Source organism: Molossus molossus, unplaced genomic scaffold (genome assembly GCF_014108415.1).
Source record: "Molossus molossus isolate mMolMol1 unplaced genomic scaffold, mMolMol1.p scaffold_m16_p_19, whole genome shotgun sequence".
NCBI classification, from domain to species: Eukaryota; Metazoa; Chordata; class Mammalia; order Chiroptera; family Molossidae; genus Molossus; species Molossus molossus.
The window spans coordinates 31,181,339-31,204,728 of record NW_023425354.1 but is presented as its reverse complement, the minus strand read 5'-3'; the positions used below and the strand labels follow the sequence as shown (position 1 = coordinate 31,204,728).

Below are 23,390 nucleotides of genomic sequence, written 5' to 3'. Positions count from 1 at the left end.
ATTTATTGGGTGTCTGTTGTGGGCTGGGCATTGGGTGGAGGTTTTAGAGGGAATGGGATACTGTGTCTGCTGTTGGGGGTAGAAAAACGTGTAAACAAATTGTCCTTTAACATGAGAAATGCCATAGTAGAGGCATGAACGTGTGGTGGGGAACAGGAAGGGTGAGGTTTGTACTGCCTGGAACAAGTGTCACCAAAGGGCAGACATCAAGAGGGCAGGAGGACATTCCAGGCAGAGGGAACAGAGTGTGTGCAGGTATGAAAGCTTACAAGAAAGAGAAATGTGGTGTGCCCTGCTTTTGAAACATCATGGACAGTGACTGTCAGAGGGGTTGCCAGAGAGCTCAGGGCTGGTGCTTCTGTCCAGCTTCCTGCTCAGGCCTGTCCTCCTGCTCCAGCCTCCAAGCTCCCTGTACCTACTCTGCAAAACACTGTGCCAGGTTTTGGCCCAGATTGTGGGATAGAATCAGGAGCCTGGGTCAGGGAGAAGGACTTTGTGATCAGCTACAGATACAAGGATGTTTGTGGCTGGTGTTATTCCGAGGTGAAGGGGAGGCTGCTGGGAAGAGCTGCCAAAGGAGGATTATGGGAGAACTTGGGGCCTTGCCCATCTTGGTCATACCTGGACATGCAGATATTTGGACCGTAGGGAAGGGATTTCTCTGTGTGTGTGTGTGTGTGTGTGTCCGGGGTGGAGGGGGTGTCCTTCTCTTCCTCCTGCCCCCCGCAGCTGGTACTCTGGAGATCTGACATGCCTTGCTTTGGTGCTGGCCCTTAGAGGGTTGCCAGGGAAACCGTTGGCCAGCTCCAGAGATGTACCCAGAAGAGAGGAGAGTGGGTGACTCAGGCTGCCTTCTCAGACACTGTACCCCCTCCCCATTACAAGGAAAAGGGTCTCAGAGATCTTTCCCCCACAGAGGTGCTCCTGCTTATTCTTCCTTTTTTGAATAGAGCAGTCAGCCCCTCCCACAGCTCTGACTGGTGGGAGCTAGCAGTATTCTCCAGGAAGCAAAATGGTCTCAGACACCTCTGTCCCCCATAGATTCACTCTGGAACAGTGGACCGATCCAGTTGGCCTGGGTGAATGTAAACTGCTGTGTCCATCTAGGCTTTCCGCCATCTGGGTGGTAAGCGGCAGGCGCCCTGGCTGAACCGCCCTCCTGGGAGCAAACCCGGGGTAATTATTGATGGGCCAGTGGCGGACTTCTGACCTTGGCCTGGGAGGGGCAGGACCCAGAAAGCCGGTGCGGGGGTGGGGTGGGGGAGGAGGTGGGAGGGCTGCAGAGGGGGCCCAATCCACACGACCACAACAGTCCGGCCAGAGCCCGGCTAGTGGTGGTCCACCCCAAGCAAAGCAGCATGCGCTCCTGGCTCGTGGGACCTGGTTGGGGAGCCGAGTGGGGAAGCCATCTCACCTCGCCTACGAGGGGCTGAGCGCGGCGCGGACCCCCAAGAGTGCGCAGCCACCCCGGGTGTGCGGATGGGGATCCAGTGCCTACAGAAGGGCTGCGCAGAGAGTGCGAGGGACCGCGGGGCTCGCGAGCGCGCTCCAGGCGGAACCAGGAAGCGGCGCGCGCCGGCAGGGAGCGCGCTCGGGTGGCGGGCGGTGCACGCGGCCGGACTCCGCGCGCGAGCGGCGCGCGCGCCCCCGTGGGCCCGGGCGCCAGGAGAGTCGGCGGCCGGAGCCGTCACCCAGGCGGGGACCCTGCGCAGGCGATTCCTTGCAGATTCCCGGCGAAGGGAGGGAGCGAGCGGGTGAGCGAGAGGCGGGCGGGAGACAGCTACTGGCGCCCAAAGGGCCGAGCGAGGTAGGAGCTGCGGGGCCAGTCCTGGGCTCGGGGCCCGGGGGCGAGACCCAGGAGTCCTCCCGGGCGGGGCCCCGCGCCCCGGCCGCGAGACACCCGGCGGGGCCGCGCGCCGCCATCGCTCCCGGGCAGGGAGGCGGCCGCGGTGGCAGCGCTCTGGGTGAGGGGCGGTGGGGCGAGGGGCCGGGGCGCGCGAGGGGCGTCGCGCGGAGGCCGCGGCGGGCGGAAGATGTAGAGCAGAGGAGGTGCATGCGCGCGTGTCTGGGGAGGGGGGTGTGCGGGACCCCGGCGTCCACCCGGGAGAGCCAAGGGGGCTGCTGTCGGCCACTCACACTTTCGTGGTGCCGTTCTGAATAGCCCCCGCCGTCTCTTTGCTTTTCTTCCTTTCAAAAGAGGTATCTGAGACTCCCGGGGGTGGGGTGAGCCCGGGGGTGCCCGGTGGGGTGGGGGGTATTAGCAAAGCTTCAGGGAACAGTGCCTTATAAGGAGTCAACGCAACAAATGCGAACATTTCGATAAGGCTCTGGGTGCGGGATCCCACATCAGGACCCGCCAGGCCCGGGCTCGTGCGTATGGCAGTGGGATGCAGCGTGTTATTTTTTTTCTAGCTCTAGATAAAGAGTGAAAAAAAAAAGTGCTCCTGGTGTTAGGGTAGATATATAGAGTCAGAGGAAGGGGGGTCGTGTGTCAGATGCTGGTCTGAGGCTAAAGGAATCTGGCAAGATGGTCAGGCTGATCAAAGAGGAAAGAACGGGTGTGGAGCAAGAGGCGATTGCAAACACTTGTAGCCAGCAGTGATGGAAAAGGCAAAGAAAAACAAGTACCAGCTTTCAGGAAGATGAGATTAATGAAAACCACAAGAATTTTAAAGGCAAAAAGAGATAGTGATCCTCTCTTTACCAAAGAGCCTTTTCTTCTTGTCCCCTGTGATCCTGTCATAGCTTTGTGTCAAACAGTGCTAAAAGCAGGTCATAGAATGTTAGAGTTGGAAAGGACCCCAGGGATCATGCTACGTTCTTTGATTGTACAAATGAGGAAACTGAGGCCCAGATAGGTGGAGTAAATAGCCTTCTCAGTTTACACAGCTGTGTGGTAGTTCAGGGACTGAAATGTCGGTCTGAGGACTCTTCCCAAAGCACAGGGAAGTAAGTAGTAGGTCTTTGCCTAAATATAATTTCATAAATTGTCTCTGGAATGTTTAGGGGGAATGCCCTTTGAAAGGGCTAATGTGTCACCAAATTATTAAACTGATCTTATGTCATTTTTTTCAGTCTTCAAATGGTGTTTATCATCTGCTTGTATCTTAGGTTTCCAAAGTGGTTGGAAAGCCGCCTAGGCCATAATAAGCTTTCAGCTGTTGAGTATATTATCTCAAATAATTTTGTTATCATTCAATTAAGATAATAGAACTTTACCTCTTCCTACAAGGTTCTTCTGTTCTTGTACATTTGTTTATATTGTTTATAATCATTTGCTATAGCTTTTAGAAGAGGGTGTATTTGATTTAGTGTGCCTTTCGTGTTTTTCTAATTTTATTTTGTAACACTTTTTAGTTTTATTTTGGACATAGGATAGGTTATGATATTTCAAATGGATTCCACATTTGAAGGTTTATTTTAAGGCTTTGGTGTTTTTGTTGGTTTTGGTACCAATTTCTCATCTCATGGAAAATTACAGCCATTAGAATTGATAGCATAAATGGGAAGGGGGCTGCTGATTTTCAGAAAAGTTTACTGTGTGACAATTTGTGATGTCTGTCACGTTTAATTAAAAGAGTACCACACCTTTGGTCAGGTAAGTGTTATCTAGCAGATTTGTTTTCTGTAGCCTTTGGAAGATGGAAATTTCAAGCACCTGGTTGAGACATAAAGGAAGGAATGAAGAGATCTTTTTTAAAAACGCAAAACATCAGAAGAAAAAAAATGTTGATTTCTATCACCAGCAGTTTGGTTATTGCATAACTTGGAGCTAAACTCTGCACAAAATCTTTGCTGTATACCCAGCTAAATAAATTATTCCACCTTTCGCTAGTCCTTGTCTTTTCTGAATTCATGTTTTTCTTAACAAGATATTAATATGGATTGTGTTAATACATTTAAGGTGGATGCGTTTCTTAAATGAGTACTTCATGATATGTGTGATGGAAGGGGAAAACAGTGCTATCATTGTTTTGAGTGTTACAACATAAATATTTTGGTCAGCACTTCCTATTGTGCTCCAACTTCTCATTTCATCTTTGTTTTCTTACTCTCAATTGATTTTTAAAAAATATTATTTATATATGCAAAAACCACATCAAGACTAGTAAAAGGTGTCATTTATTGCTCTTTTGGTACTTATGTCAATTTTTAAAGTTATATTAAAATTATTTCGAGTTATATTCAAAGTACTTGTGACTTGTGTTAGGTTTATTTTAATGATTGTCCTTGTGGCAGTTCATTTGGCTTATTTTTATGTAGGTAGGTTATATAGGTAGTCTTATAAAAGGAAGATGTTATAAGTGGGTAAATTATATACTCAAGATTCTATTGCAGACTGGCCGGTGTTGCTCAGTGGTTAGAGTGTTGGCCCACACACCAAAGGGTTTTGGGTTCCATTCTGGTCAAGGGCACTACCTGGGTTGCAGGTTCGATCCCCTTCCTGGGGCGTGTGTAGGAGGCAACCAATCAATGTGTCTCTCTCACCTCCATGCCCCACCCCACCCCCACACACACACCTTTCCCACTCTCTCTTAAAATCATTGGAGAGGATTAACAAACAAAAAAGATTCTATTGCAGGTTGAAGGTAGAATTTAAAAAAGCTTAACTATTCTAGTGCTCTACAAACATGTATGTATTCATAAAGTACTCAAAGATTTCTGGATATTCTAATTACCATTGACACATTTTTCTTTCTCTTAGAGTATAGATTACCACATTATTCCTACAAAAGGAAGCAAAATCCTCCCATTTTAATTAATTTGTTTTGAGCATTTAAAACTTACTCTTAAAAAGTTATCTGATAATTCCAAGTTACTGAGTTCTTCAGAAAAATATCCTTTTACTACAAAATAGTTTGACTCTGGAACTTCTTAATAAAAATAATGTTTAAAAGTTGCTCTGCAGTATCACTGTCCCCAATTTTGTGTGGTGTTTAAAGGAAAAAACTTTTCTTTAAATCTGAACTTTGTTAATAGAACTGTTCTAAAATCAGAAGTATTTTTTCCCCTGCAATGTTGGAAACATGACTTTTATGCTTATTTCTGGGAATAGAAACTCAAATTTAACAATCTAGTTTCCATTGATCAGACAGTTTTGTTTTTGTTTTTTGTACATTTACATTGTGAACATCACAGTGATAAAATGTGTGTTGTTTTTTTATTTTTCATTGTATTAATTAGCATGTCTTTGTTTTAAGTAGAGTTTTGACATTGGATTTTTAAATTATTATTAATGATGATTCTTTACTACCGAAAAACCTAAGCTAGTTTGGAGAAGATTTTACTTATCTAAGTCTATGTTATTTTCACTAATCAGAGAAGAGCAATTTACAGGTGTTAGGTTTTTAGTTGGTTGAATGAGACCCTCACTTTTAGTGGTTTCAGGGTTTTAGATGACGTTTTATTACTTTTGTTAGTTTTGGTCACACCCATGACTTCCTTGGAAGGTATCTTTGAGGTTTGGTTTCCTTTTTTTAAAAAATGGTAATATTGGGGTGGGGGTGCTTCCTGTTTGTATTTTCAAAATTAGGTCCAAAATATTAAGTTTCTCTAGTGTGACGCTTTAATTTTAAACAAAGACAAGCATCGGATGCCACGTGGTTTGTCTTTGACCTGCTGCACAGCTTTGGGACAGTTTTACTGCGCTCAGCCCGAAGACCCAATTGGGAAGGAGGATATTCCTGAATCTTTCCCCAGCACTCTTCAAGGTTTAGCAGCCTTGGAAGAAATCTGAAAACAACAACAAAGATGAAGTTAACAGAAAAAAGAAAAAAGGGTGGGGTGGGGTGGGGGCGCTGCTGCCAGCTGTTTCCTCCCAGGTACCTAGAAAATGCACAGCACTAAGAGTTGAAATGTGTTATATGGAGCCTTGAACGTCAGCCTTTAAAGAAGGATTGACCAGATTTAGAAAATATAGACCCCATGTATTAAGCAGTGAATATGGGAGTTTTTCTGACTTCACCTGAAAACCATACAGAATGTCAGGAAGGAGTTAAATAAGAACATGGAGAAATTTAGGGTATCGTGGTAGGTGGTAGAAGTTTGGAGGCATCCCCCTGAACCATAGAACTCTTCCTTGACCCTCCTGAGTAATTTTCTTGTGGTAGGTTACTGTTTATATACACATGTTGCAGCAGTTATATGGAGCCTTGAGGAAAAGTACATTCTTGAAAGGAACATGTGATAATATTGTTTCAGTGACTGAAGCAAGTGGCCTTTTCTGGGCCTTCAACTAACTTGATTCTAAGAAGTGTAATGACTAAATAGACAATTAAATTGGCATTCAAATATGTTTGCAGTTCAGTGGCGGCTTATCTCTTGTAAGTTTTCTTTTGGATCACATTACCAAAGGCAGTCCTACATTAGCATCTTGTGCAGTTTTGCATTGTGCAGTTTGAAAATGAGGTTAATACATAGAGGATCTTAACCTCCCAGTCCTCCCCCACCACCAGTATTCAAGAAAGGAGAAGTTATAATTTGTCAGATAGTGGATATTTCTTCTTTGAGTTTATTCATAATAATTACATTCATTCCCATGTATTTTAATACTATGAAGATGAAAAATACATATATTGATTGATAAAGAACATTTATCTTCTGGAAGTTAGCTTGCAAAATCTAGTCCAACACTCACTGTCCATTTATTCTTCCCTTGCCTTTGGCACTCTAACTTTTTATTTTCCCAGATTTCTATTATAAAGAGAAACATCTCCATATTCTATGCACTGCTAGTTTTTTGAATTGCTTGTGCTGACTCATTTTTTAATTATACTAAGATACAGAGTATGATTTGAGAGCAGTAATGAGATTCTCAGAAAATATGAAAACTTTCCTTTCTGACTCGTTAGAGAAAGGTTGGGGAAGACAAGGGGAAATACATCAATGAGCCAATTAATTATTGTTATTTGTTGGGATTAATTTAGTGACTAATATTTTTAATGCCCATCAGGCTAGTAAAAGTGAGTTTGGCTTTACTCTGCAATGATAACAAGACAAACCCAAGGGTTTTCTAATACTGTTTGTTTTCCCCTAGAAGGGGATTTTTTTGCATATGGGAAATCAGGCTAAATTACCAGTAACAGCCACATCCATGATTTGTATTAAAAACGATGATTTACTATTCTAGGTTATGGGCTCTGCTTATCATGGGCTCTTCTGGGAAGGTCTACGAATTATCTATATAGTCATTATTATGCCATCTCTCAAAAAGTGATCAGAAAACTCCCTGAAAAGTAACTCAGATTATGTTCAAAGCCTGAAAGTACAAAAATGATAAAAATAATCCTGGCACTGTCTACTTACAGTGCTGAGCAGACACCGCTCTAAGCTACTGCCATGTTTCAACTCATGACCCTCAGAGGGGTGGATATTATCCTCAGTCGAAAGATGAAGAAATGACCACAGAGAAGTTAAGTAACTTGTCCAAGGTCACATTGCTAGTAATGACAGGGCTGGATCCAGACCCAAGCCACGTTGATTTCAGAGGCTGCATTCCTAACCCTTGCACTGCAAAGGAGTGTGGGCAACTGCAACTTTGCAATGAGACAGTGGCTTCATTAAGGCTTACATTTCTTTCTTTCTTTTTAATTTTTAAAACATGTTTTTATTGATTTTTCAGAGAGAGAAAAGCATTGATGTGAGAGAGAGACATCAGAACAGCTGCCTCCTGCATACCCCCCACTGGGGATTGAGCCCACAACCCGGGCATGTGCCCTGACCAGGAATGGAACTAGACCTCTCAGTCCACAGGATGACGCTCAATCCACTGAGCCACACCAGCCGGGCAAGGCTTATATTTCTTTGTTTGTGTTCCAAAATGGGCTCTTGTTTGGTTTTCTTAATAGAAATTTTTTTTTTATGTTTGGAATTTTCTAAAGTTATGAAGGTGATAAATATTTTTCCAACTAATGTATATATTCCTGGTGGGAATTATATTAAAACAGAGAGAGTTTTACTTTTAATTGTAAATTGCCCTGTGTTGTTCTTCCCCCAGCATTACCATATACATCATAGGAGAAGAGCTATAAACTGTCTTCTTGGCCTCTATTTACAAATAAAAGGATCTTTTGTGCCAATGTGGCATGTGAAATAAGTGTTTGTTGACTGAGGTCGCAAGTATCCAGCTCATTTTATTAGCAACTTTATTTTGAAGGGATTTATGGTCCTATTGTTTCATTAAAGCTTTTGAGAGCCACTAATTATGATTTCTGAGATAGGACTTGAGAATTGTAAGTGGGGAGTAGGTAAAGGCAACAGAACAAATTATTTTGTACTTAAGGCTATGCAAAAGTTAGTTAGAAACTAGTCTAAGAAAAATGTTCCTTTTCATATCTGATGATTATTCTCTCTGAGCACTTTTCCCTGGAGGTGGGTTGTGAAGTTTAATATTGGAGATATAATTCACAGCCCCAAAGTGTAGTGCTTTGAATTTGAGCGATCAAGTCAGGGGTGAGAAAAACTTCAATTCCCTACGCAGAGAATATAAACGAGTTCAGATAAACAGAGGATGTTAGCTTCCAGGATTGTCAAACTGGCACCTTTGACCAGGGTTGAATTTTCTTTGAATGTTGACAAAAGTTACAGTGTCAGTGGAAAAAGCTTAATGTGAAGTATCTATAACTCAGAATTTCCTTATGTTTGTGTCAGTGCGATCCTACAATTAAAGCTTTTTTTTTGTCTGTTGAATTTAAGAGGCCTCCAGTGGGGTTTTCCAGCCTTTAAGTGAGAGTAAATTAGAAAGTTTGTGAAAAACTAGTTTGTATTGTCTACAACTCAGAGTCTGTAGCTGGCGGAAAATCACTATGTTTTTGTAAAGAATAGGACTTAAAAATCCAACCTGGGGGAAATGTTTTAACTAAGCTGCATTCACAGATGCCATTGTAGTAGTTATGAAAAGAAACTGTTGAGCACTTAATCTATTGAAGTACTAAAAAGTGGAATTTGTCAGCTTTATCATATAGCATTCTATAACATATAGTCATCCGTAATTTAGGTAAAATGAACTCTCAGAAATAGTGCTAATTCTATATTTTTGTTTTGTTTCACGTTTCTAAAACTCTCTCGGTCATCTTTTAGGCGTGAGAAAAGTAGCAAACTAGAGATCTACCGAAATATACAGCTCTTTACGAAATGTAAGAGCAGTTTACCCTGTGGGTTTGTGTTTTTAGGATTTGTGATATGTTTCTGGTAGAAAGTGAGGGAGAATTATACTGAGAATTGGACATTGTAGAGCCTGCAGAAAGTGTAGGCGGTCTAATATATAGAGATGCAATGTAAATATGCCTTCTTTTTATGTTTGTTGCTATTGTTTCAATTATGTAATGATAAATAGAAACCCTGAAGCTTGTCCTAAAATGAGTTTAAATATCAAGTAAAAATACTAAATACTGAATTCATTGTAATGTGAATAGAGATTGGCCTTCCTCTTTAACTGTTGAAGGTATCAAAACAAAATGGAAAACATTTGGCTTCCTGAATGAATGACTACAGTTAACATGCTGAGCTGATGATGAAGCATGAGCCCTTGATTTTGCAACACCAGAGCAAAGCACGTAAGTTTAAAGGGATGGGTCCTTAAGTAAGATAACTTATTACCTTAAACACACATTTTAAATTTTGTCCTAGAAACGTGACATTGTCAAAATTTACAGTTTTGAATTTTTATCACCCAAATGTAAGCAGTTTAGTTTGGACAGAAGTTAGCATTATATTACCGTTAATTGGTAAATTTGAACAGGATGAATTTAAAACAGTGGCTTTTATGGAACAACTCATAAAAAATTATATTGAGCCCTGGCCAGTTTGGCTCAGCGGTTAGAGCATCGGCTTGCGGACCGGAGAGTCCCAGGTTCGATTCCCACTAAGGGCACGTACCTCGGTTGCAGTTTGTCCCTGGCGCTGGTTGGGGTTGTGTAGGTGGTAGCCACTCGATGTGTCTCTCTCACATCGATGTTTCTCTCTCTCTCTTCCTCCCCTCTCTCCCTCCCACTCTATCTGAAGATAAATGCAAGGATGTCCTCAGGTGGGGATAAAAAAAAATTATATTGAGATATAGATATACATATACATAAATATTAAAAACTAATTTATGCTCATAATGCCAGAAACCAACAGTAAAATGACAAAATAAGAAAATATTTTTTTGTTGTTGTTCAGACAGAGTGGGAGGGAGGGAGAGAGAGAGAGAAACATCAACATGAAAGGGACACATTGAGTGGTTGCATGACCTAACCAGGGCAGGGGACAAACTGCAACCGAGGTATGTGCCCTTAGCGGGAACTGAACCCGGATCTCTCTGGACCGCAGGCCGACGCTCTAACCGCTGAGCCAAACCGGCCAGGGCTGAAAATATTTTTGACATATAGCAAAAGGTTGTCAGTTATTATTCTTAATACATAAAGAATATATACAAATAAAAAAAGATGGTTCTCTCTATGGGAAAATGAACAAAAGAAAGAAATACAATGACCAATAATTACATAAAATTATGTTCAGCTGCACTAGAAATCAAGCAATGCAAATTAAAACAATGACATCATTTTTCCAGTTAACAGATTTACAAAGACTAACAATACTGAAAAAATAAACACGATGTTGCCCTGCCTGATGTGGCTCAGTTGGTTGAGTGTCATCCTGTGCGATTCCACATCAGGGCACACACAGGTCAGGGCACATGCCCAGGTTGTGGGCTCAGTCCCCACTTGGGGTGCATACAGGAGACAACTAATCGATGTTTCTCTCTTACGTAGATGGTTCTCTCTCTCCTCCCTTCCTCTCTCCCTAAAATTAAAAAAAACAAACAAACCATATTTCAAAACAAAACAAAAACAAAAACGGTGTTGCTTAGGAATGTGAGGGAAACTGACACCTTCATGACACATTGGTCAAAATGTAAATTGGTGCTTTTTTTTTTTTAAATCCTCACCCAAGGACATTTTTTTGTTTTTTGTTCAGATAGAGTGGGAGGGAGGGAGAGGAAGAGAGAGAGAGAAACATCGATGTGAAAGGGATACATCAAGTGGCTGCCACCCACACAACCCAACCAAGGCCGGGGACAAACTGCAACTGAGGTACGTGCCCTTAGCGGGAACCAAACCCCGGGTCTCTCTGGACCGCAGACTGACGCTCTAACCGCGGAGCCAAACTGGCCAGGGAATATTGGTGCTTTTTTAACATTTGATATCTGTATTGAGAGCCTTAACAATGTGCCTACCCTTTGACCTAACAGTTCCATTTAGATGACATAATCTGAAATGTGTTCAAAGATTTACATACAAGGATATTCCTCAAAGTGTTATTTAAAATGGCAATACATTATAAACAACTTCATGTTCAGCATAATAGGATTAATTGACTATATTGAGGAATTTCCACACAGTGGAATACTATTCAGCTATTTCAAATCATATTATGAAAAATATTTAATGACTTAGGTAAGGTTTACAATATATTACTAAATGAAACAGCAAATTACCAAAATATCACATACACTTGTGCTTGGAAAAAAGAATAGGCCTTGAAGAAAGATTTCTTCTGGATTGTGCGATTCCAGACGTGTGTGTGCGCACTTCCTAGTATTTCCTGTTCATTATTACCTGTTTAATGAACAGGAAATACTTTTGTAATCAAGAAAAGAGTTATTTTTAATGAATGGATAAAGAAAATATGATATAAATATATTCTTGTTTTATATTTATATACAATGGAGTATTCAGCTATAAAAAATAAGGAAATCCTGCCATTTGTGACAATGTTGATGAACCTTGAAGACATTATGCTAAGTGAAATAAGTCAGACAAAGACAAATGTTGTATGATCTCACTTAAATGTATATCTTTTAAAAACCAAACTCATTGAAACAGAGCTGATTGGTGGTTGCGAGGGGGGGGCGGACAATGGGTGCCGGTGGGTGGTCAAAGGGTACAAACTTTGGTTGTAAATTCTGGGAATATAATATACGGACAGCATGGTGACTGTAGTTAACAATATATTGTATATTTTAAAGTTGCTAAGAGAGTAGATCTTAAAAGTTCTCAACATGCACACACATACAAATTATAACTATGTGATAGATGTGTTAACTCACATTGTGGTAACCACTTTGCAAAATATACATATATCAAATCATCACATTGTACAACTTAAACTTACAATGTTATATTCAGTTATATCTCAATAAACCTAGAAGGGGGAATAATTTTCAAAATGACATTTATGTATTGATTTATCGTAGAATAAGCAACCTGTTTTTGTTTTCAGTTAGTATTTCCTTTTTAAGAGCAGAAAAATTTGTAGTTTGTGATGTTTGTGTTAACTGGCAAGGTATGGTTATTTGGTATGGTTATATGACATTTTGTTGAAGAACTATATTAAAATCATTATCATTGTATTCATAATTTTCAGAGTTAAAATAATTTGAACTTGAGTACTGAGTTATTTCCTGTGCTTGGTAGAATGCTCCATAAGCTGGTGAAGAATTATATTGTTTTCTAAATATGATAAAGAAATTATATTGTATTATGTATGTGCTCTGCTAAGCTACCATTGATTTCATGTTGAAGGTGTGTGTCTGTCTGTTTTTTTACTTTTGGGGAAAAAATGGTTTAGTTTATTTTCATTTCTTACAACCCTAAATGTTGTATTATTTCAGTATGTTTTCTGCATTTGCTGTGGTACTGCTTTCTCTTTCACGATGATACCTGCAAAGGTAGCTAGGTTTCTTTTCCTTTTAATTCTATTAGTCATGCTTAATGACTCTCTCAATTTAAAAAAAAATTTTTTTTTTTTTATGGTATTCATTCGGGAATATCTGGTAAAGGACATCTCTGGTGAAAGATACTTTCTCTTGGTATATGTTTTTGTTAATATAAAAGACATGTTCTTACTTATTTAAATTTACATTAAATAGTTTACTTGTAGCTAGATTCAGTGTTTAAAAGTATTTTAACATTGTAAGGAGTTTAAAAAAGAAATTATAAGTTGATGTAATAGGAGAATTCTGGAGCACTGCTATTTAGGTCTTATCACGTTGCAGCAGATAAAATTATAATCTTAAAAAATATGTATTTTTTGAGCCCAGCAGAAGACCTACTTAGTTTATGTAAAAATCATCTCAGTAAAAATCTACCTTAACTTAGATTATGCCTTGTAATTTTTGTAATGAAATTTGCTGTAACAGAATTTTATTGTAAGTCAGTTTTGAGACTACTAAAATATAAACAAAACCATATAGTATCTTTTAATGCTTTTTAAACCTAAAACCATAAGTAGTTAATTCAAATTCATGAAGATAAATATTTTCATGTATTGAAAATAAAACTATAAACATATATTACCCAATATGCCTTTATTAATAAACCTGTTAATTTCATGGTTCTTTTGGCTTATCACTTCTTACTTCCTTTGCCTCTGGGAAATGTAATAATCTCATTTAATCCAAAATTATGTTTCCCTTTGGTTTCAGTTCATTTGTAGTTGCTGATTTCCCCTGTAATCTGTTTTATCACTGGGATAATATTGTGACCTGTTAAACCAGTTTCTTATGTATCTGAGTCATTTTCTCCAAGCCATGAGAAAGTTTATAAATCATTTAAATTTGGGGCCTCAAATTTAGCATCATATATTTTATAATATAGTATCAATCAACTATGCAACATATATATGTATATATAATGTAGAGAGAGGAAGGGAGAGAGAGAGAAACATCGATGTGAGAGAGAAACATGATCATCTGCCTCCTGCACGCCCCACACTGGGTTTCGAGCTTGCAACCCAGGCATGTGCTCGGACTGGGAATGGACCCGGGACCTCTCAGTCCCTGGGACAATGCTCAATCCGCTGAGCCACACCGGCCAGGCTGCAAAATATTTTTTAAGTTAATGTGATTTATTGCTGTCTGCATTAAAACTAGTTACTTATTTGTGTTACTTATCTTTATCCGATTTTGAGAATTTGGCTATCCTCACAAAGATAAGTCTTTTTCCAGTCCATAAATCTGAAGGTTGTCTCCTTAAAGGAGTTCAAAAGACTGCAGGAAAAAAAATTACTTCTTTCAAAAGTTAACATAATTTTGTTTGAAAATCTTTAATCTGCTTTTTGTCTCTTAGTTGCTAGAGAGTTTTTTGAAGTTTTGTGTGGGGAGGTGGTAAATACCTCCAAAGTAAGTAAAGAAATGTATTCCAAAATTTTATATTAATTTGGCGACCAATCAGGGTAAGACTTAGTAAGGGCTAACTAAATATTTGTTGACTGATGTGAATGGACTGTACAATCATGTTGGCTTTTTAAGCACAGTTAGACAACACCTTGACCCATTAAACTATATATGCCAGTGGTTCTTAACCATTTGGGAATTAGGGGATGTTTTGAGACTCCAATAAAACCATTGACTTTATTCCCAGTAAAATGCTCATACACATAAAATCTTGCTTACACATGAAGAGGTACATAGACTCTGGTTGCAAGCCCCTAATATAAACAAACAGCTCCCCATTAATAAAGGTAATGGAGTTAGAAAATATGGAGAAGAGATAAATCATCCAAATATACAGTTAAAACAATGAGATATTTTACATTTTTTATGCTAAGTCTTTCAAATCTAGTGTGTATTTTGCACTTACAGCATATCTCAATTTGGATGCAAAATGTTCATCAGAAATACATGAACCGTGTTCACATTTAATAAAATCTCTGTCCATAGATTCACATACCCAACTTGTTCCAAACATATGCGAAAATTTTCCAGTAACTAAGTTGAGCATCAGTTTTTCAGTTTACATTTAAGTTTACTAAAATGAGATAAAAATTAAAAATGACACTAGCTACATTTCAAGTGCCCAGTAGCCCATGTGGCTAGTGGCTGTCATATTGGTGCAGTTACAGGCTTTCTAAAGAAATAAAATACAGGCTGTCTCCTACTTTTAGCATCTGGCTTATAAATAACTCAGATTCAAATAGGGTCTCTTGACCTCTGGGAACTGAAGCTACTGCTCTATAAGGGAACAGAAGCTGCTCTTAACCTAAAGAAGATGACACCCCTGAATTCCCACCAGGTGCCCACCCCAAAACACACAGACACGGATACACTCCGTTTTGGAAAGTGCTGCACCAAGGCATGGTTGATCATCCACATCCTGGGAGGCCCTTTTCTGTCCTTCAGGGTAGGACTTCTCCAGTCTGTGCTATGTGGGAGCTGGGATGGGAAACAGACACAGGTGGTGGGATTATTTTGTTACTAATCTTACTAGAAATTCTAACATCTTTTTCTTCAGAAACAAAATTATAAACAGTAATTAGGTTTGGTAAGATTGTAGTTCAACTGAGGTTTTGGGGTTTACCTAGGAGTTTTTATTTCTTTATTACTTTGTTTCTATGAGAAAATATTCTATGTTTCAAACAACAAACACGCACATGGGTTTTGGAATATGATTTCATTTGTAAGGTGACTGGAACAGAGGGTACAGGGAAGAGGTTGGGAGTTGCCTGTTGTTGTAATACAGAAGGGTGCAAGGGCCTGAGTATTGAACTTGGATTCATCAGCCTAAGTGCTCTCTTGTCACCTATATAAGTCTATAATTAACACAGCCCATTCTATTTTAGGTATCCCTCAACTATCAAATCACTTTGAGACAGAGTTTTGTTATTTTGCTTTGGGGGGCTGGGTGTGTGTGTGTGTGTGTGTGTGTGTGTGTGTGTGTGTTAGAAACTGAGTTTGCCTAGAAAATAATTGTATCCCTTTTGCTTTTTTTAAATTTAATTTAAATTGTTTTTAATCCTCACCCTAGGACATTTTTGCATTCATCTTCAGATAGAGCAGGAGGGACAGAGAGGGGGGAAGAGAGAGAGAGAAACATCGATGTGAGAGAGACACATCTACTGGTTGCCACCCACACGACCGCAACCGGGGCCGGGGACAAACTGCAACCGAGGTACGTGCCCTTAGCAGGAACCGAACCCGGGTCTCTCTGGTCCGCGAGCTGACTCTCTAATCTCTGAGCCAAACTGGCCAGGGCTCTTTTTGCTTTTGATACTGTTTATTTTTACAGTATACTTAAAGTTGATGCTTGAAATTTGGGATCTTCTAGTTACAGATAAAATTTTCCTCTCAAAAGAGATGTTCTTTTCCCCTCTTAAGATTAGTTTAGGAGGTACCAAAGGGAGAAGAGTAATTTTTAGTTCTTCAAGGATGAGATGATGATAACTCCAACTGTGTGTGGAAGACTGAAGAAACAGTTACATATATAGATAGAGAGAGAGAGATAGAAACATCGATGTGAGAGAGAAACATCAACCAGTCACCCTCTGCATGCCCCACCTCCCCAGACGGGGATCAAGCCTGCAACCCAGGCATGTGCCCTGACCAGAATTGAACCGGAACCTGGACGACGCTCAATCCACTGAGCCACACTGGCTGGGCCTACTTAGTCAATTTTAATGGTCTTTTTAGATCTCTGATTCTAGAAGGAACCTTTGAAGAAATGGATAGAACATCTGTGTTGCTTTGCATAATGGCTGACATCTAAGCCAAGTTAATTGGCTTGTTTTAATCCTCACCCAAGGACATTTTTGCATTTATCTTCAGATAGAGTGGGAGGGAGAGAGGGGGGAGGGGAGAGAGAGAGAGAGAGAAACATCAACATGAGAGAGACACATCGGAGTGGTTGCCACCCACAGGACCCCAACCAGGGCCTGGGACAAACTGCAACCGAGGTATGTGCCCTTAACCTGGGACTTCTCTGGTCTTCGGGCCAACGCTCTAATCACTGAGCCAAACTGGCCAGGGTTTAATTGACTTTAATGTTAAATAAAACATTCAGTAAGTTTTAGTAAGGCAGGCTTTAGAAACCCCTTTATTTTAGTATGGTACCAAATATAGGTTAATTGTAACACTTAAAACTTCCTGGTATACTTTATTGAATGTCATTATTTCCTCAATAAAAAAGAGGATTATTTCCATAAAGGAAAAAAAAATTTATTCAATATAATATTTGGGAATATTTACAATATTTTCTTAAATGAAAATTTAAGAGCCTATATAAAAGTTATGCTCTGTGGAGTCTAATTCTTTTGTTTTAAAATTCATTATAGTCATTATATTGAATAAAAGATTGTTGCATTAACTTGAGAAACAGGTGGCACATTTTCAAGATTTCAAAATATTTTTGTTATACATAAGCTTTCACTGTGATGGTATTTGTTGTTTCAGTAGAATTTGACCTATATTTTATTCTGTGTGTGTGTGGGGGGGGGGGGATTAAACTACTTGTTTGCTAGCCACCTACCACCTTGTGCTGTTACGCATTGGTGGGTAGAAACTTGAGTCCTGTTGTAAGTTTTTAACTCTGTGCTCTATATTTTTAGTACCTTGTAGAGATTGAATCTGCAAATCATCTTTGAAAGATAAATGATTTGTTTGTGGCCGTCATGAAAGTTATCCTCTAAATGAAACTATGTATGCTGGGAAAAGCTGGACTAATACCACATTGAAATGATCTTAACTGTGGAATCCTTGATTAGACTTGATTTGTTTTGCACATATTATAGCTCTATAAAGATGATCAACTTTCAGCAGGATGAACAGATGTCCTGGTTTCATAAGAAATTGCATTCACATGGTCAGGCCTTTTACAAAAGCCTGGTATCACCCTTGTTATTCTGATTTTGTTGAGATCCTTTGAAAACGTTTTTCCAAGTATTGGTTTGAATGCACAGACTTCATTGTTACGGGTTCTATAATAGTCAAGTGGTGTCCTTCCCCACCCCACAACAGAAATAAAAAGAAGAAAATTAAAAACAAAACTGAAAAAGTAAAATATAGGCTGTATTTTTTTAAACTTTGAAGTATTTAATAGTAGACACTGGAGTCTAGGTTTCATAAAATACATCTATTTTGTTCCCTGCTATATTTTCAGTACCTGGAACAGAGCCTAGCATGCAACAGGTGCTCAGTTAAGTATTCGTTAAACAAACATTTATTGTTTCTATAAGAGGGTTGAGCACTCCACCTGTTTATGGTAGGCAGATGCTCATCTCTGATAAGCATTGATTGGTATTAAAGATGCCTTAATTCCATGTACTCCCCTTTAATCTCAATAGAGAAAGTGTAGTCAGAGACTTCTTCAAGCCTGGAGGCCTGGAAGCATGCATTTTTTACTGTGGAAGAAGGAAAAGAGAAGGGAATGCCAATTCTCTGTTTCCTTTGGATTTCAGAGTTAAGGATGGAAGAAAAGTGAGTTCACTAGGCAAGAATTGGCTTTTTCCCCCATTAAATTTTTTTTCTTTTAGCATTTTAACCATTTCCAAGTGGCATTAAGTATATTCACATTGTCATGCAACCATCACCACCATCCATCTCCAGAACTTTTTCATCATCCCAAACTGACATCCTGTACCCACTAAACAGTAACTCCCCCACCCCCCAGTCCCTGGCAACCAGCATGCTTTTTTCATATAAATTTGACTACTTTTAGGTACCTCATATTAAATGGAATTAAATAGTATTTATCCCTTTGTGTCTGGCTATTTTTTTTATTTTTTTTTTATGACCTCTTTGCTTGGAGACTTGATAATTTAGTTTGTCTTTGTACGTAGCCCCAGCTAGGTACACAATAAGTATCCAAAGACAAGTTAACTCAACAGCCTGCTGCGTGCCGCTAGGGAGTTACTAATGCTTTGAAAATGTGATTCCTAATCTGTATGTCAGAAGGCTTATCTCCTCCAAGTCTTGCTGATAAACCTGCACTGACAGTAATATCAAAGATTAGGCTTTCTCCATGTTTCATAAAGTAAGTTGTTCCCAGTGTTATAGCCTGATTATGAAATGGAAAATTACCGATACATTGTTGTAGTTGGTTATACAGGCATTAAGACAAACTCTACATAAAGGACAGCGGCTACAAAAGGGTTTTGATTGCACTTCATTAAGAACTTTTAAGTTCATATTCGTTTCTTTTTTCCATTTTTCTATTTGCATTGTATTTTCCCTTCTCCCTTCCTCCCTCCCTCCCTCTGTATCTCTCTTCCTTCCTCCCTCTCTCCTTTCCCTTCCCTTTTCTTCCATTCTGTCTCTTCCTCTTTTATTTATTTTTTTAATCCTCACCAGAGGACATTTTTTTTTCCATTTTTTGTTTAGATAGAGTGGGGGAGAGAGAGAGAGAGAGAGAGAAACATCGACGTGAAAGGGACACATTGAGTGGCTGCCACCCACACAACCCAACCAGGGCCGGGGACAAACCACACCAAGGTACATGCCCTTAGCGGGAACCAAACCTGGGTTTCTCTGGACCGTAGGCCAATGCTCTAACCGCTGAGCCAAACTGGCCAGGGCTCTTTCTCTTTCTTTTTCATTTTTCTGAGTAGTTGCTACAGAGACAACCTGATCCTAATATCCAAATATAAATAACGTGGTAATTGCCCGGCCAGTGTGGCTCAGAGGTTGAGTACCGACCCATGCCCCAGGCCGCTGGTTCAATTCCCGGTCAGGGCGCATGCCCAGGTTGTGGGCCAATCCCCAGTGGGGGGCATGCAGGAGGTGACCAATTGATGTTCTCTCTCATCAATGTTTCTCCCCCTCTCCCTTCCTCTCTCTCTAAAATCAATTTAAAGAAAATAATAACATAGTAATGGCTCTCTATCAGTCTGCCTGGAGGGAGAGGGAAAAAGAAAGTAAGGAGACTAAAACCAAAGAGGACATAGCTTTTTTTTTTTTTTTAAAGATAGAAACTAACTTGTTGAGGAAAAAGAAAAATAATGGGAGATCTGATTGGTAAAGAAGCAAAAAGAAAGAGAGTATTGGAGAATGACTTTAAAGGAGCCTGTGCAACATAGATTTCAAGTGAAATCTTAATCTGTGGGTGATTTCAGAGCCTTTTACAGCGAACTTTGAGCATAGGGCTAGTAAAGTGATTTTCTACCAGTAGATCAGCTGCTCACCTGCACTGGCAGATCATTTCTGCTTTCCTGCACGCCCTTTTCTCAACTCGGAAAGTTGAGGGTCAGCAACTAGATTCAGCCATAAGAGTCTGGGCCAAAGCCATGACTATGAAAGGTATTTTTAAAATTCCATTTTTATGATGTCTACAACTGCAGGCGTTAGTATGCCAGAGACAGAAGTACTGATAATGAAAAGTTACCCCATACCAAATCTGACTCCTATGGGAGAGGTGGAAATGGTTGTGATGGAATTCAGTTACTTCAGTACCCTGGGATTTCTGTGACGTTCGGGATGCTGGGAGGTTCTTCCCCATCCTTCCTGGTTAAATATGAATGGACATCTATTGCCATTACTGCCCTGCTCCTGGGTCTTCCACATTTAGATTGTCGACATTTTGAAAGTCTGCTAGTCACAAATAGATTCTTGCATTTTCCACTCCTTGTCACAGGGCCAGTTCAATATGCTTGCATTGGCACTGCATTTGGTTTTCTTTACAGCAGCAGCTGCTAATTAGTGACAGCTTTTGAGCAAGCAGCTTGTCATTTTTGGCAGGGGTAGGGAACATCCATAACAATTCAAGACTATATTTTCATTTGCTAAATTTACTTTGCTACATGGAAATACATCTTGAATAAAAAATTGTCTGTAGTCAAACATGGCTGTATTTACTGAAATACCTTCCAGCGTTGGCATTAGATCCTGTAGCTGAAGAACTCTTAGGAGATAAATAGCAGGTTCAGTGTCTGTCAGACTGATGCCATTAGTCCTGAGTCATCTTTCCGATGTTAATCTACATTCTGGATGTAGAACTTTATCCTCTTGTTTTGGCACAATAATACATATTTCTGGATTGTATTTGGTAGTATACCTGGTATCTGAAGAGATGAATTGTTGATAAACCTTGCACTTTACATTTATACTCACCACCTTTTTTGAGACATAATTAAAAGAAAGAAACAGTTTGGCTTGCATAAAGGAAAAGGCTTTTGCCTGGTGTGGCTCACTGGTTGAGCATCAACCCATGTACCAAGAGGTCTCCAGTTCAATTCCCAGTCAGGTTGTGGGCCCAATCCCCAGTGGGGAGCATGCAGGAGGTGGCCAATCAATGTTCTCTCTCTCATCAGTGTTTCTCTCTCTCTCTCTCTCTCTCTCTCTAAAATCAATATAGAAAAAATGTTAAAGAAAAAAAGCTTTCTTTAGAATTTCTGCTCATATTAGCATCATCACATTTTATGTGATTCTCCTCTTTGAAATTGCCACAATGAGATGTTGGCTCTGTTCTACAAACTTGTCACGATATTTATGGAATGGTACAACTTGCAATTATATTTACCTTGATTAGCACCAATGATGAGTCAAAACCTCCGTCACAGTTTCTATAAAGTGTGATTCAGTCACATTATTCCTGTAATAAGGACTCAAGTTAATGACCCCAACAGTGTTAAAAATAACATCTTGAAGGAAATAACTGACCTACCAGCCATTTCCCCCAATTTAGGTTCTTTTTGTAACTCGGAGGTCTACCAAAATTGTTTTTAACACACAATTTCTGAATACCTACCGTGTACCAAGTACTGTGTTGAAGAAATCAAAATGGATGAAAAATGATTCCTGCCCTGGGATAACTTAGAGTGTAGTTAAGCAACAGGTAACTCAAAATTGCTTTAGTTGTTATGCCCAGAATGTAGGGCACATTCTCGTTCTAGAGGTAAAGCATTCCTTCTTTTAAAACTGGTATGATCAGCCGTGGCTGGTGTGGCTCAGTTGCTTGGGTGTTATCCCATGCACTGAAAGGTTGCTGGTTTGATTCCCATGCCCAGGTTGTGGGCTCGATCCTGGTAGGGGGTGTGCAGGAGGCAGCCATTGATGTTTCACTCTTACATTGATGTTTGTCTGTCTCTCTTCTCTGTCTCCCCCCCCCATTCCTTCTTCTCTCTCTAAAAAATTCAATAAAATAAAATTTAAGAAATTAAAACTGGGACAATTAAAATGATAAAAGGCATAGAATATAAGTTTATATTGATTACTTTTTTAGCTAAAGTTGTTCAAGATTGCATGAAGCACCTTTCATAAAAGTATAGAATTTCCAGGTTCCTTATTCCAAATGTCTCCTTGATGTGTTATGCCACACTGTTAAATTCAGAAGTTGTCTTCCACATAGGAGTAAATACTTCTCAGTGGCATGGCTTGGTGAACCCAGATGATCTAACACTCAGCCAGTTATTCCATGTACACTGCACACAGTAACATGGTTATTTCTACACTTGTCATATCAGTGTTTATTATTGCAGGAATTTATCATTTATACCTGGTCTGTAACTTCATATGCCCATCAGCATTAAGTAACTTGATGTTTAATTATTGATATAAGGTGAACAGTTATCCAGATAACAGCTGACTTCAGTATCCTTTACTATCCAATCTTACCCACTAGACTTTTCCACAAGCTGTTTCCTCATTTGTATAAATGATTATTGTCACTTTAATGAGAAAACCGGAGATTAGGATGTTCCCTGGTAAATATTGGGAATGGATTATAATGTATCTAATGGAAACCAATACAGAATTTGGAAACAAATCTAACAAGTATAACAAACCACTCTGCTTCTTATAGGAAATGTCACAATGTTAATTCTGATCACAAGTGGTCAGGATCTTGGATCTAGGTTTTGGCCTCGTTGGAAAGCCCACCCAAGAACTGTTCTCATTATTCTCCTCCTACCCTTTTACAATCTAACACATTTGGCTGATTTCTGGTTGATTTGGAGGAGTGAAGGTGAATCACCAAACCCCTAACATGGCTTCCTCTGGTTGTCCGAAGGTTTGTCATCTAGATGTTCTCACCAGCCCATAGAAAGCATTTTTTGGAGTGTCAGATAATTTTTTGCATCTATCTGTGAGCTGCATTTTGTGTTAATTCACTTTGTGCTTTTATCATAAAGCAGTCTTAAACCATAGGTATCCTGGTCAGGAAAAACTCATTTAAACGGGTGAGAGGTTTTAATAAGTAAAGTACTGGAGTTGACAGGAGGCGCCGGGAGGTGGACAGCCTAAGTGCTGATTCCAGCTCCTTCGCTTTCTTGCTTCAGGACTTCAGGCAAATTTCCTACCTCTTAATCCTGTTTCCTCATCTGTAGAATAAGAGTAATAATCATACTACTTTATAGGTTTTTCATGAAGATTAAGTGAGGGTGCATATAAAGGGCACACAGCTATGTGTGCGCTCGTTGACAAGAGCTCCTTGGATGTTTATTGTTACTACTGTTACTGTTATTACTGTTACTATTCATATGCTTGTTCTCCTTTTTGTGCTAGTTCCTTGGCTGTTATTTAAGATTTGGTGATTAAGTACAGGAAAGACTTGGAAATGTAATAGTTTATCTTGTTTATAACACGAAACAGTTTCTAGTGTCGGTAGCAGTAGTTAATTTAGCGTGTATCACAAACTAACAAGTTT

At 39.7% G+C, this 23,390-nt stretch overlaps 1 protein-coding gene across 9 annotated transcripts in view; it reads left to right on the top strand.

The window, feature by feature from the left end:
- The first annotated feature begins 1,648 nt into the window (after nt 1–1,648).
- Nucleotides 1,649–23,390, top strand: part of STAT5B (signal transducer and activator of transcription 5B) — a 63,179-nt gene continuing 41,437 nt past the window's right edge. For 5 of the 9 annotated variants that reach the window (XM_036268905.1, XM_036268906.1, XM_036268899.1 and 2 more), the window contains exons 1-2: nt 1,649–1,754; nt 9,443–9,554. The gene's annotated coding sequence lies outside the window, so the exon portion shown is untranslated. Of the gene's footprint in view, nt 1,755–1,784; nt 1,808–9,442; nt 9,555–16,688; nt 16,711–23,390 lie in introns of those variants that run through there. The other 4 variants (XM_036268898.1, XM_036268900.1, XM_036268903.1 and 1 more) reach the window with 4 other exon arrangements.